This window comes from Siphateles boraxobius, unplaced genomic scaffold (assembly GCF_051911475.1).
Source record: "Siphateles boraxobius isolate OS27281-9 unplaced genomic scaffold, OSU_SipBor_1 130, whole genome shotgun sequence".
NCBI lineage: Eukaryota > Metazoa > Chordata > Actinopteri > Cypriniformes > Leuciscidae > Siphateles > Siphateles boraxobius.
In genome coordinates, this window is record NW_027508734.1 from 42,853,610 (window position 1) to 42,867,663 (window position 14,054).

Below are 14,054 nucleotides of genomic sequence, written 5' to 3' on the forward strand. Positions count from 1 at the left end.
CGCTTTATCACGGCTGGGGACACACACGAGATGTGTGTGGCTTGTTTAGGAATGCAGCACGCCCAAGCAGCTCTCGAGGGGGCTGCTTGTGGCCACTGTGATTTTCTTTCTATGAAAGTGCTGCGTTCCCGTCTGGCTTTATTTTCTGAGGATGGCCAGATGCGCGCTCCCCGCGGTTCAGGTCCCGCATCTGCCGAGGCGGTGCGGCGGCTTAGATCGTGGGGTTCGCAAAGGCCGACCTCTTAAAAGACATGGACCAGGGCGAGGGTCCTACTATGGAGGATATTGCCGAGCTTCGTAAGGCCACAGACTTGTCTCTCCGGGTTACCAAGGAGACGGCCCGCGCCATCGGCCGCTCCATGTCAGCTCTGGTGACCACGGAGAGGCATCTGTGGCTTAATCTCTCTGGCATCAAGGAGAAGGACAGGGCTTTTCTTCTTGATGCACCCATTTGTACCTCTGGTCTGTTCGGCGAGGCGGTTAATGCTGTCGTCGACAGATTTCAGGACACTAAGAAGCAGAGTGAAGCGTTTAGGCAATATCTCCCTCGCCGGTCGAGGTCTAGGAAGTCGGCTGCTAGAGGGTCAAAACAGCCACAGCCGTCATCCAGCTCCTATCGCCAAGGCCAAAGAGGGAGTGTCGCTTCTAGAGGTCCCCCTCAAGCAGCTTGGGACCCTAGGCAGCGCTCTCACCCACAGCCTTCTGGAAGGACGGATCTGAGGACCGTCATCCAGTCCAGGAAGGCGAAGGGAAAGAGGTCCTAACTCCTGTGGGACCTCTAAGGGCCGCCCCCCCCGAGAGAGAGCGACCGAGGTCCCCTCTCTCGTCGGGCCCTCAGGAAGCTGGCGTCAGTATCCCGCCGTCTCTGACGCATCGGGACGCGCCAGCTTCCAGCGAGCACACGCTGTCTTCTCTGCCCCAAAGGCTTGCAGTCAGACAGCGTTCGCGCTCGCACACTGTGGGTCGTTGTCGGTTTTCCCCTGCCGGTCTTCCGCTTCAGGGTGCCGCCAAGGGCTTAAACAAAACACTGGACACCAGCCCCGAGGGGCTGGTTCCCTTGGTGAATTTCGCAGAGGCATGGCAAAACCTCACGAATATTTCTCCATGGGTCCTGCGCACTGTGGAAATTGGGTACGGACTACAGTTCCAGGTCCGCCCACCAAAATTCAACGGGGTGGTCTGGACGTTAGTGCGCCCAGAGCAGGGTCTGGTGTTGGGACAGGAAGTCAACTCGCTGCTAGAAAAAGGGGCCATAGAACGTGTTCCCCCACTAGTCAGAGAGTCCGGGTTCTACAGCCGGTACTTCATAGTTCCAAAGAAGGATGGAGGGTTGCGTCCAATTTTAGATCTGAGGCATCTGAATCGGTCTCTAAGGAGATTCAGGTTCAAAATGCTCACTATTCCCATTATCATGAGTCAAATCCAATCCGAGGATTGGTTTGTCACGATAGATCTAAAAGACGCCTACTTCCACATCTCCATCCTTCCATCTCACAGGAGGTTCCTAAGGTTTGCTTTCGGGGGCGAAGCTTACCAATATCGGGTTCTTCCGTTCGGCCTAGCACTCTCCCCGCGCACCTTTACCAAGTGTATGGATGCAGCTCTAGCACCCCTGAGGCTCGAGGGCATCAGGGTGCTCAATTACATCGACGACTGGTTAATACTGGCACAGTCGAGAGAGTTGGCGATTCGGCATCGAGATGTCGTCCTCGCCCACATCCAGAGCCTGGGGTTGAGACTCAACACGAAGAAGAGCGTGTTGACACCAGCCCAGAGAACCACGTTCCTGGGAGTGGTGTGGAACTCAGTCACGATGCAGGCACAATTGTCTCCTGCTCGGATCGAGTCTATCCTGACCTCAGTGTCCAGGATAAAGCTAGGCCAGGCCGTCACTGTCAAACACTTTCAGAGAGTGTTGGGTCTAATGGCAGCAGCGTCCAGCGTGATACCTTCTGGCCTGCTGCACATGAGAGCCCTGCAGTGGTGGTTAAGAGCCAAGGGGTTTTCCCCGAGGGGAAATCCATTCCGCTTGATAAGGGTTACGCGCAGATGCCTTCGTTCCCTATCAATTTGGAAGAAGCCTTGGTTCTTGTCCCAGGGTCCCAGGCTGGGAGCGTTGTGTCACCGGATATCTATTTCGACAGACGCCTCCCTCACGGGCTGGGGCGCGGTCATGGACGGCCGTTTTACGAGAGGTCTCTGGCAGGACCAACATTCCTCTTGGCACATAAATTGCCTAGAAATGTTGGCGGTGTTCCGGGCTCTGAGGAACTTTTTGCCAGACCTCCATGGTCGCCATGTCCTAGTAAGATCCGACAATATGTCGGTGGTATCTTACTTAAATCATCAGGGGGGTCTGAGGTCGCGCCCTCTGTGCAGACTGGCGCATCAGATCCTCCTGTGGTCCCAGCGGAGACTGTCGTCTCTCAGGGCGATGTATGTCCCGGGGGACCAGAACCAGGGAGCAGACATGCTGTCGAGGCAGGGGCTGAGGCCCGGGGATTGGAGACTCCACCCCGAGGTGGTGGAGTTAATATGCGAGAGGTTTGGCCCAGTGGAAGTGGACCTATTTGCGTCTCGAGAGACGACACACTGTCCACTGTGGTTCTCCCTCGCACATCCAGCCCCGCTGGGGTTGGATGCCATTGTGCAGACGTGGCCGAGGCTGCGTCTGTACGCCTTTCCCCCAATCGCTCTGCTCCCAGCAGTTCTGGAGAGGGTCCGTCAGGACGGAGTCAGCCTACTATTAGTAGCCCCGTTTTGGCCGGCCCGAGTATGGTTCTCGGACATCATCTTGCTTCTGGCAGGCCCGCCATGGCAGATCCCTCTGAGGAGGGACCTGTTGTCTCAGGCGGGGGGCTCAGTTCTCCACCCTCGGCCCGAGCTGTGGAAACTGTGGGTCTGGCCCCTGAGGGGGCACAGTACCTAGAAGCCGGCCTGTCAGCAGAGGTGGTTGAAACTATACTCACTTCCAGAGCTCCCTCCACGAGGAAGTTATACGGCCTTAAGTGGAATGTATTTTCCATTTGGTGCAGAGAGCGTGATTTGGACCCAGTTAACTGCCCAGTGGCTTCTGTACTGGAGTTTCTCCAAGACCGCTTTTCTGCCGGGCTTACCCCGTCCACACTCAAGGTTTATGTGGCTGCCATTGCGGCTTTCCACGCTCCTCTGAGTGATGGTCCTCTGGGGAGGCATCACCTGGTCGTACGTTTCCTCCGTGGAGCCTGGAGGATGAGACCTGCGACTCGCACCAGGGTTCCCTCTTGGGACCTGGCAGTGGTGCTCGAAGGGCTGGCCGAGGCCCCTTTCGAACCATTGGAGTCGGCTGAGGCCAAGAACCTTTCATTTAAGGTGGTCTTTTTGTTGGCTATTACTTCTCTGAGGAGGGTAGGAGATCTCCAGGCGCTCTCTATTTCCAATGAGTGCTTGGAGTTTGCTCCCGGCAACATTAAGGCCATCCTTCACCCCAGGCCTGGCTATTTGCCCAAGGTGCCATCTAATGTGGCACGGCCTTTGGTTCTGCAGGCATTTCATCCTCCGCCTCATGTGACGGCGGATGAGGAGAGACTTCATCTGCTCTGCCCTGTCAGAGCACTTCAGTATTACATCCAGAAGTCCTCCTCATGGCGGAAGTCGGACCAGTTGCTGGTGTGTTTTGGGTCTCCCAAGAAGGGGCTTCCCGCCTCTAAGCAGACCATCAGCAACTGGATCGTTCAGACTATTTCCCTGGCCTATCAGGTGCGCAATTTGCCTTCACCTATGGCCGTGAGGGCTCACTCCACCAGAGGCATGGCGTCCTCTAGAGCCCTCCTTTCAGGGGTTTCCATACATGACATATGTGAGCCGGCTGGCTGGGCCACTCCGCACACATTCATGAGGTTTTACAGTCTGGACCTTCCCTCTACACCCGGTGCACGAGTGCTTTTGTCCTGAGTTGTGCCTGAAGACAGCTTCACACTAGGATGAGCGGGGTTCGTTGTGGCATAGTGGGTATCTCGTTCCCCTAGTGTCGTCACCGACGCAGTTCGAGTTCCCTCGAAAGGGAACGTCTCGGGTTACGTATGTAACCCTTGTTCCCTGAGAAAGGGAACGAGACACTGCGTCGGTTCGCCACACCTCACCCTGCTTGGAGCACTTGCTTCATAGCAAAAGCTGACATTTTCTGTGTGCCGGCGTGCTTTTGTACACATCCGCTTATGCCGTCACACGCTACGTCATCACGCAACGCCAATAGGATTGGATTTGGTTTCATTCATAAATACAGACGTGCTACGCTGAAGGGCGTTCCCCTAGTGTCGTCACCGACGCAGTGTCTCGTTCCCTTTCTCAGGGAACAAGGGTTACATACGTAACCCGAGACGTTTTGCAACCAATTATTATTTATTGCAACGTAAAAGGAATTGCCTTTACATCTAATTGAATGTTAATCGCCTGACTTGTGGATTGATGTGAACGCCAGCTATGGAATAATGCTCATAATGCTTGTGGATTAAACATCTCTGATGACGTTCATTGCCATGGATTTTATCATGTTACAAGAAAAGGTAGGATATGGATTTGCGAGCTGTTTCTATACTGTTTTTATGTGTGATCATACACTAACGTTAACTGCATTCGACTCGCATTCGTGTCGTGCAACTAGTCTGTTGTCTAACGTGACAGTACGTGTCACTGACAGGCTAGCTGGCTCTGAGTGAATTACCATTATGAAAAAAAAACATTTATTTGAGATTATATACGGTTAAATGACTTATTGCTGGTAAGTTATTTAGTCTCTGCTTGTTTACAGTGCTTATATGGAGCAGTTTGGTAGCCTATTCATAACTGACTAACTTTAGCCTTATGCTAGGCTGCTGTTAGCTAGTTAAATTAAGTAAATCGCGATCTTAAGTTTGTCTAATGCACATTTTGTGTTTCACAATTTCTTACCTTCACAATGATGTCTGCGTTTCAAAGCCATCTCAACCATCATTTTCCCTCGAGAGTAATGGGCCATCCTTACGCTATAATAAAACAACCACTCAACAATATTGTTTTACCTACTCTTTTATTCAGGTATTGTGTGTGTCAGAAGTGCTTCAATGACAGTATGACAGTAACACAGGCTACACCGTAACTTAAACGCGGCAAACTTTAATGGACAGTAAAACAAAGGCAGAATACCATAACTCCTGGCCGGCACAGTAACTTCATATTGACGCGCGGCGATACAAAGGCAGAGTGCCGTAACTCAATTTGAGCATTCCAAAACAAAGCCAAACAGCGGTAACTGGTGTTACGGTCTTCTGCCTTGGTTTCTCCTTTGCTTTTTGGAAGTTACTGTTAAGACAACCCATCATTTTTAGAAAAAACAACAGAATTGACGCAAGATACTTATCCACATGATAAAGGGGGTCTTGAATTTGCCAAAAATATCAATAACTCATTTTCGACCTAAAACGAAGTTACGGTCTTTTGCCTTTGCACGGCAGTATTGTCCAAGCTTTTTTAGAGATAAAATAGTCCTCAGATCTTGCATATCTCTAACTGGCTAGACTGCTACCGCCACCCAAGTCCCCTTCGATTGTGGAGGAGCCCAAATGGCGATGCTCGTTCTTGCACTCTGTACTGCGAGGAGCTTAGTAGACTGAGACTGCTCCGCCTAGCAGTCTCGGGAACATTAGATTGGTGAGGAAGAAACCTCTGGAACGCCGCTGAACGGTTTATTCTTAGTTTTGTTTTGTTTTGTTTTTGAAAGCGGAGCGTCCAGAAGAACAGACATAATTTTATCTTATTTTTCTTTATTTTTAAATCAGAAAAACGTATATATATATATATATATATATATATATAAATATATCACTCCGTGGCCACCAGCAGGAAAAACAACCGAACTGGCCGTGCTGCGACCCTCCTCAGAGAGTCGCCACCCAGAGGACGCAGAGGAGAAACGATTTCTCGAAACCGTCCCTCCCCAGTATAGTTTATCTGTTTTTGCACGACGCAATTCTCGAATAGCGTCAGTGCTGACAACCTCACATTCATCCATGTCTTTATAATTTACCCACCAGCGTTGCCTAATAATTTTTTTTATTTAGATGGCTGGTGGGTAACGTCGGGGTTAAAAATGATGACGCCGACTCGGGAGAGAGAAAGCTAGCAAGCGTCTCTTTAACCCGAGGCACTGTCATACCATGATACTTAATACCCATAGCATTACTATAGTTAGACGTTGGGCATTAAACACATAAAATAGAAACCGACTTATTCCACGATCTCGACACCCAGTGTGGTGTGGAGATAGGGAAAAAACGGCAGTCCCCGACGAGGAGGCTGAGATACAGAGTTTTTCTGTTTTTAGATTTATTTCATCTAATAAACTCTTCTTATTTTCACTCTCATAATGTTCAGCTGGCCAGAAAATATTTAACTAGCAACAGCACTAGATAAACCTCCTTTTAAAGCTCCTCTTTATTCAACAGAGTTATGAGCTGACTTATTTATTCATTTATTGAAAACTCAAACATCTGCCTTTTCTTAATATCTTTATTTGTATTGTTCTCTTTTTCTAAACAAAACACTAACGATACCAATTCTTCGGAACTGGAAATCGCCAGCACTGGATCTGGCAGGTGAAAGCTGAGATAGGGCGGGGGCCCGTCCCAACCCCCGCTGTCAGATCCGTTTGCGAACCCCAAAATGCGAGTCGCCGCCGTGCATCGGCAACAGCGGGACCCGCGCGGGGTGCGCGAACCGAACCGTCCTCCTCGAAGAACGCCCGGCGGGAGCGGAGCGTCCTCACGGACAGCTTCTCGCAATGCTCACAGTCAGCCCCCTCGAGAACTGACTGTGGCATGCTCCACTCCCAAATAGTAACAAAAAGCTGATGTGTGTGTCCCCACCCGTGATATAACGTGGGCAGGGAACAACACAAAAGCTGCTTGCTCTCTTCTGCCATAATATATATATATATATTGCAACTTGACAGACAACAATAAATATGACAACGACAGAATACACAGATCGCTTGCTGAAGGCAACAGAAGCTGTCGCGGTCTGTTTTCTGGTGTGCTTTGTAGCTTCCTGGTCTATTACGTCACCGCCTATGACGTCTCGCTCTTCCATTGGACTGATTATACACGTGCTTCACGACGCAATCACGCAGAGCGTTCCCACCGCGTCTCAACACAGCTCGAGTTCCCTTGAAAGGGAACTATATGCACTATACACTGTAACTGGTTTCCGTAATTTGAACAGTATTTTACTGTAATATGTACTGTAAGATACTGTAAAATGTTTATACAGTATGTTACTGTAAACAGCAAAGGATTATGGGAAAATATATGGTCACTACTGTAATTCTTCTCTACTGTAAATCAATTTACAGTAGTAAACTTGCCCGCGAAAAACTGACCAATGGCAAGAGAGATTTCTTTTGAATTTTTTTGACTGTATGGTTGAAGTGGCAGTTAATGTGGACAAAAGATGTACCGGTAACTCCAAAAAGGTTAGTATATTATTTCTATTGTATGTAAAACAAACATTTGCAAATGTTGTCATTTATGTTAACAGCAAACTAACATGATTTGACTTTTTGTTTTCGTCGGAATGGTTTTTGGTGCCTTTTTTTCCTGACTGTCAGCCGGATATCCGTCACGGTGATAATATTAACTGGTAAGTAACGTTAAGCTAAGTTATCCGAAATATTCTTTTAGTAAAACGATAACAATAACGTTTGTGTATTCCTCTGCCTCTTTAACGTAAGCTCGCCAGGCGAAGTCGTCGGTTAGTAGGCTAATGTTAACCGCAACGAACTAACGTTAACGTGTCATGAAATACTGAGGTAAAGTGAGATAGACGAAACCCTTGTTTAAGTGAGGTTTTTAAACCATACTTTCAAGTATATGCTTTGATTTATTTTCAGGTTTGTGATCTGTATAATGTCTGCAGTCTGCAACGATGGAGGTGTGTTGGAGCCTTTTCATTGCCGTCTTAACGGTGATAACATCAACAGGTAGGTTAACTTCACCTAAATAAGCCGAAGCATATACTTGAAAATATTGTTTAAAAAAACTCACTTAAACAAGGGTTTCGTCTATCTCACTTTACCTCAGTATTTCACGACACGTTAACGTTAGTTCGTTGCGGTTAACATTACTAACAGACGACTTCGCCTGGCGAGCTTACGTTAAAGAGTCAGAGGAATACTGAGGTAAAGTGAGATAGACGAACCCCTTGTTTAAGTGAGTTTTTTTTAAACAATATTTTCAAGTATATGCTTTGATTTATTTTCAGGTTTGTGATCTGTATAATGTCTGCAGTCTGCAACGATGGAGGTGTGTTGGAGCCTTTTCATTGCCGTCTTAACGGTGATAACATCAACAGGTAGGTTAACTTCACCTAAATAAGCCGAAGTAAACTTATTAAACAGAGAAAAATAATAACTTTTGTATGTTCCGTCCCCTATTTATCACAATTTAGCTAGTTAGGCAGATGTAACAACGTGCACAGTGAGCTAACGTGAAAAAATAAGTTAAAGGAATAGTGCACCTCAAAAATAAATTCTGTCATAATTACTTGCCGGCAAGTTGTTCTAAACCTGCATGAAGTTTTCTTCTGAACATAAAAAGAAGATATTTTGAAGAATGTTGGTAATGGAACAGTTTGACTTCTATAATAATAAAAAAATACTATGGATGTCAATGGGGACCAGAAACTGTTTGGTTACTCATGTTTTTTTTAAATATCTTCTTTTGTATACAGCACAAGAAATAAATTAATACAGGTTGTGAACAAGTTGAGGGTGAGAATACATAATTTTCATTTTTTAAGTAAACTAATCCTTTCAGCGACACCATTGTTAATTACATCTTTTGTTTTATTTTCAAGTTTGTGGTCTGAATCATGTCTGCAATGTCGGAGGTGTGCTTTGGAGTCTTGTGATTGCCGTCGTAATGGTGATGACATCTACAGGTGAGTAAAATGACATCAACTAAATTAGCTGAAGTATGCGTTAGTTAAGCAGGCAAACATAATATAATGTAACTGCCGATGAAACCAACGGAAGGGGAGAAAACGGGTTTACCAGGCAGCAGAGTTAAAGTGCTTTTAAATAATCGTCCATCAGTTTCTGTTCTTTATTTTGAATTTGCAGAAGCCATTCCCTCCGGACTGTACATTACTGCTGACGCTCTCCACTAAAACACAGAGGTTGACATTTGAGGAGGAGGAGGAAAGGGTTAGCAATATACCATTATCAATATAGCAAAATTTTGCTAACTAATATTTTAAATGTTGTTTCATTTATTAAAAACTATAAACACCATACAACATCATATCTTACATCATCTTTACCCCTCATGTCGTTGTTGTTAGTAACAAGTTCTGTTATTGTATTTTATTTCTGTGAACTATAATATCACTAAAAGGCTGCTGTGACTTTGTCTGTTTCAGGAGAGTCTGTTCTCTAAGCAAAAACATGGATGCTGACTATGAAGGGCAGAATCATCATCCAGCTAACAGACTCTGGTTCAGCATTAGCTGTCCATTTTGTCGAATGCAGAATTAGGTAACCCAAAATATATATTTTTTTTACATTACATTTACATTCATGCATTTGGCAGACACTTTTATCCAAAGCAACTTACATTGTATTTAAGTTTAAAGGAACACGCTACCGTTTTTTGAAATAGGGGTTTTTCACTGTCTCCCCTATATTTAGATAAGTGGGCAAACGCATTTTTGTCTAAGTGCATGCATTGTCTTATGGTGCGTTCACACCAAACGTGAATAGAACATCCAAGTGAGCCTTAGTGTTATTTATCAGTGGAGACAGTTTTCAAAAAATGTCATCTAGTCGTTCAAGTTGCATAGTTCGCCGGTGCTAGGCTAGCGCGAGTCAACGGTATCTGCTAGCCTGCCATTAAAAACAGTTTTACCCACTCCACAGTACACCAAAAGCAAATAAATTATAACGCCAGACTGTCGATGTAAATGTCTGTTGAGAGAATAATGTTAGAAATCAAATTACCCTTTCATCGCATTGCAATAGTTATACTTTGTTCCCTGTATTTATTAGCACAGTCTATAGCAGCGGCGGAGTGATATTAAGTTACCTAGGCAACCGAGCACGCCGGTCCACTATTTACCTGCCGCTGACACTCATCACTACAGAAGCTGTTCTGTGTTTACTTTTCGGCGCAGTACTACTAACCGGAGCAAAGTTCCGCCGCTGCTGAGAAACTAGTTCCTGTAAATGTAATGAGATCATTGAGATGCAAGAGTAGTTTGATTTCTAACATTATTCTCTCAACAGACATTTACACCGACAGTCTGGCGTTATAATTTATTTGCTTTTAGTGTACTGTGGAGTGGGTAAAACTGTTTTTAATGGCAGGCTAGCAGATACCGTTGACTCGCGCTAGCCTAGCACTGGCGAACTATGCAACTTGAACGACTGGATGAAATTTTTTGAAAACTGTCTCCACTGATAAATAACACTTAAGGCTCACTTGGAAATGAGCCCCGATGTCCAAAATTCCGAACCACCCCTTTAAGTCAATGTAAAGACGCAATTACGCACGTCTAGAAGTCAATCAACATCAGCCATCTTGCAAACAGACAACCGTCTAGCACTTGCCCCTCCCACAAAAAGCGGATTTCGCCTCGGACGCGCGTCAATTTCGCTTCAAACGCTTGCTTTTTACGCTTGTCAATCCCGCTTTGGATTCAAAATGTTCAAGCGTCCAATTAGATGAGGTAGATGAGAATTTTATGCTCTATTCGCGCTTGGCAGCGCCGCCGGATAGCATGTCCGGATAGCATGTCCTGAGTAAAAGTGACCCCCCCCTTTAGCTTATTCACCGTATCCCCCAGAGTGAGATAAGTCCATACATACATTTTTCATCTCCGTGTGTGCTGTAACTCTGCCTGACGCACCCACCACTAGCCTACAGTAGCTTAGCCCAGAGACTGGATGTAAATAGCTTCAGCTAGCATACTAATCCCAATAAGTAATAAAATAACACCAACATTTTCCTATTTACATGTTGTGATTTGTATAGTCACAGCGTGTACAAATAAAAAGGTCATATGAGACACAGCCATCTTTTAACCATATAAATACTGGGAAATATATTCTCAGAAGGCAAAGCACTGCTACTTGGGCTGAATGATTACCGCAACTCTGAGCTCCTCACCACGGGGCTTCTCAGGTGCTGCAAGCAAATCACTCTACAGAAGTAGCAGTGCTTCGCCTTCTGAGAATATTGTTCCCAGTATTTTTATGGTTAAAAGATGGCTGTGTCTCATGTGACCTTGTTATTTGCACACACTGTGACTATACAAATCACAATATGTAAATAGGAAAATGCTGCGTTATTTTGTCACTTATTGGGAGCAGTATGCTAGCTGGAGCCGTTTACCTCCAGTATTTGTGCTTAGCTAGGCTAGCGGTGGGTGCGTCAGACAGAGTTACGGAGATGAAAAAGGTATGTATGGACTTATCTAACTCTGGGGGATACGGTGAATAAGCTAAAGTCCCAAAAATGCGTGTTCCTTTAAGACTAGGCGATTTCCTAGGCAGATATTGACTTGGGACTATATTGCGGTGAAGCACAGGCGAAGCACTGCTACTTGGGCGCAGAGATATCACGCAACACCTGAAATCCCCCAACTTCCGTCAACATACCGGCGTGAATATTAGTTAGCTATTTTTCCTACAGTAGACATAGTGAATGGCGATTAATATGGCGGATTTGTGAGAGACGAAGAGGATGACTTCTCAAAAAAGTTGAGGACTGCAGAATGGATCAACGCAGAGAAATCCTCGGTAGCTGAGACACAACTGCGGGTACCTCATCTTGATCTGACACGTTGAGCCTGGTCATCAATGGCAGTACCTTGTCCCACTCGCCACAGCACAGATACTCTATTTCAGTCGGCATAGGCTGGCATATTTCCCCACACTCACACCACCAGTTCGTGTCAGCTCTCATCCTCACGTCCTCAGGCTGTTGAGCGATCGCAACCTCCTCCTCCTGTCGTTCTATTTCCAAAGCATGCAGCTCCTCTTCTGAAAACTCTGGTTCGTAGAGGTATGGTTCTGGATCTTGACTGTCTGAGAAGTCACCCTCTTCGTCTCTCACAAAAACCGCCATGTTTATCGCCATTCACTGTGTCTACTGTAGGAAAAATAGCCAGCTAATATTCACGCCGGTATGTTGACGGAAGATGGGTGGTTTCAGGTGTTGCGTGATATCTGTGCCCAAGTAGCAGTGCTTCACCTGTGCTTCGTCCCAAGTCAATCTCTGCCTAGGAGATCGCCTAGTCTTAATCTGCATTGCTATTTGTACTTGTTGTGAATACGCAGGCCACAAGAAGTAATTGAGTTTTTTTTAATCGCTTTTACTCACAACATGCTATCCGGCAACAAAGGGTTCCAATTTATTATGCTTAGCTAAGCTAGCGGTGGCACTTCCAGACTAAGACAATGAGACAAAAATGCGTTTGCCCATCTATCTAAATATAGGGGAGACGGTGAAAACCTCCTATTTCAAAAAATAGGTGGTGTGTTCCTAATATTAAGTTATCCATTCCCTGGAAGTCAAACTCATTGTTTCAGCATTCTTGCATCTTTCTCTGCTGTTTAAGCTACACAGGAATGTATTGTAAAGGAATGAAGCTTAAATTATTTGAATGTAATGGATTATGGGTTAATTATGTACCATCCCTCTAGGTGCATTCAGAATCAGATGTTTTGCTTTTATCAACATAAAAGTACATGCAGCATCAAGTTTGAGAGTTAGGGCAAATTCTGACAATACCCATCTCAAAATTAATGTATTTTTTCCCCCTTTGTGCTTGCAGGTTTATTCTGAGAATTAACCCTGATGGCACCAAACACTAAAGGCACAGAGCAGATGGAAATCTGGAAAGATCCAAAAAAGCATCAGCCTGAACCCCTCAGTGTTTCTCATCAGAGGGCTTGTCAACTTTGACTGGCAAAATTACTGAAATGTAACAACACAAACTGACTTTTATTGTATTTTATTATTTTAAGGCCTGTTTTGGTTTTCAGTGTGTGTACCTTATTGCCATGCTACAGATATAAATGGTCCCCAGGAGATAAGTTCTATGGACTTTGGTGATTGTGCCTTTTTTTTTCTTCAGCTATTGAGGTCAAGATTTGTAATTTGTACTTCTAAAAACAAAATGTTCAACGATTAAAAAGAATATTATAAGGACAAATGTTCATGAGTTGTTGTAATTTTTGGGGGTGGGGTAAACATGTAAAAAAAAACAAAAAAAACCTCAATACTAATACTGTAAATGACAATACGGTAATATTACTGTAAATCCAAATACAGTAAAGGTACAGTATACTGTAAGTGGAAATACAGTAAAGGTACAGTACTGTAAGTGAAAATACAGTAAAGGTACAGTATACTGTAAGTGAAAATACAGTAATAATACTGTAAATGTGTCCTAGCGATTGTATAAAACTGTTACATTGATAATAATAATAAATGTTACTTGAGCACCAAATCAGCAAATTAGAATGATTTCGGAAGGATCATGTGACACTGAAGCCTGGAGTAATAATGCTGGAAATTCACAGGAAAAAAAAAAAAACATTGTAAAAATGTTTTCATTTTAAAAGCATAGTGATATTTCACAAAAATTAGAGTCGAGCGGTTTGAGTAGGACCAGTCACATTTGGTGTCGTGACGCGGGCGGGAGAGAGGTTTAGGGGGGTGAGTGTAACAGACGTAGGCCAGTAAGAGCAGTGCATGTAAACTTCACTCCCCTGGCCTCAATAGGCGCGCTAGCGACTGACACTGTCATGATTCTGCCATCAGGTTCTTGATTTTCCTAGTCTTGTGGCAGGATCATGGCAGAACCATGTTTTGTGTACAAGCGCATGGCCTGTTGTTTGGGCCATGTGCTTGTGTTGTCTCGTTAGATACCCCACCCCCTTGTTATCCTCGTCTTGTCATTACCTAGTCTGTGTCACCTGTTCCCCTCATTAGTTTCTCCCTATTTAATCACCCTTGTGTTTGCTGTCAGTGTCGGTA

The 14,054-nt window shown here is 45.2% G+C and overlaps 1 long non-coding RNA gene across 1 annotated transcript; it reads left to right on the forward strand.

Moving 5' to 3' along the window:
- The first annotated feature begins 7,215 nt into the window (after window positions 1-7,215).
- LOC143736659 (uncharacterized) lies at window positions 7,216-7,800 on the forward strand. Its single transcript, XR_013203540.1, has 3 exons — window positions 7,216-7,490; window positions 7,622-7,653; window positions 7,745-7,800. It is a non-coding gene; the product is annotated as an uncharacterized LOC143736659 (long non-coding RNA).
- The last annotated feature ends 6,254 nt before the right edge of the window (window positions 7,801-14,054 follow it).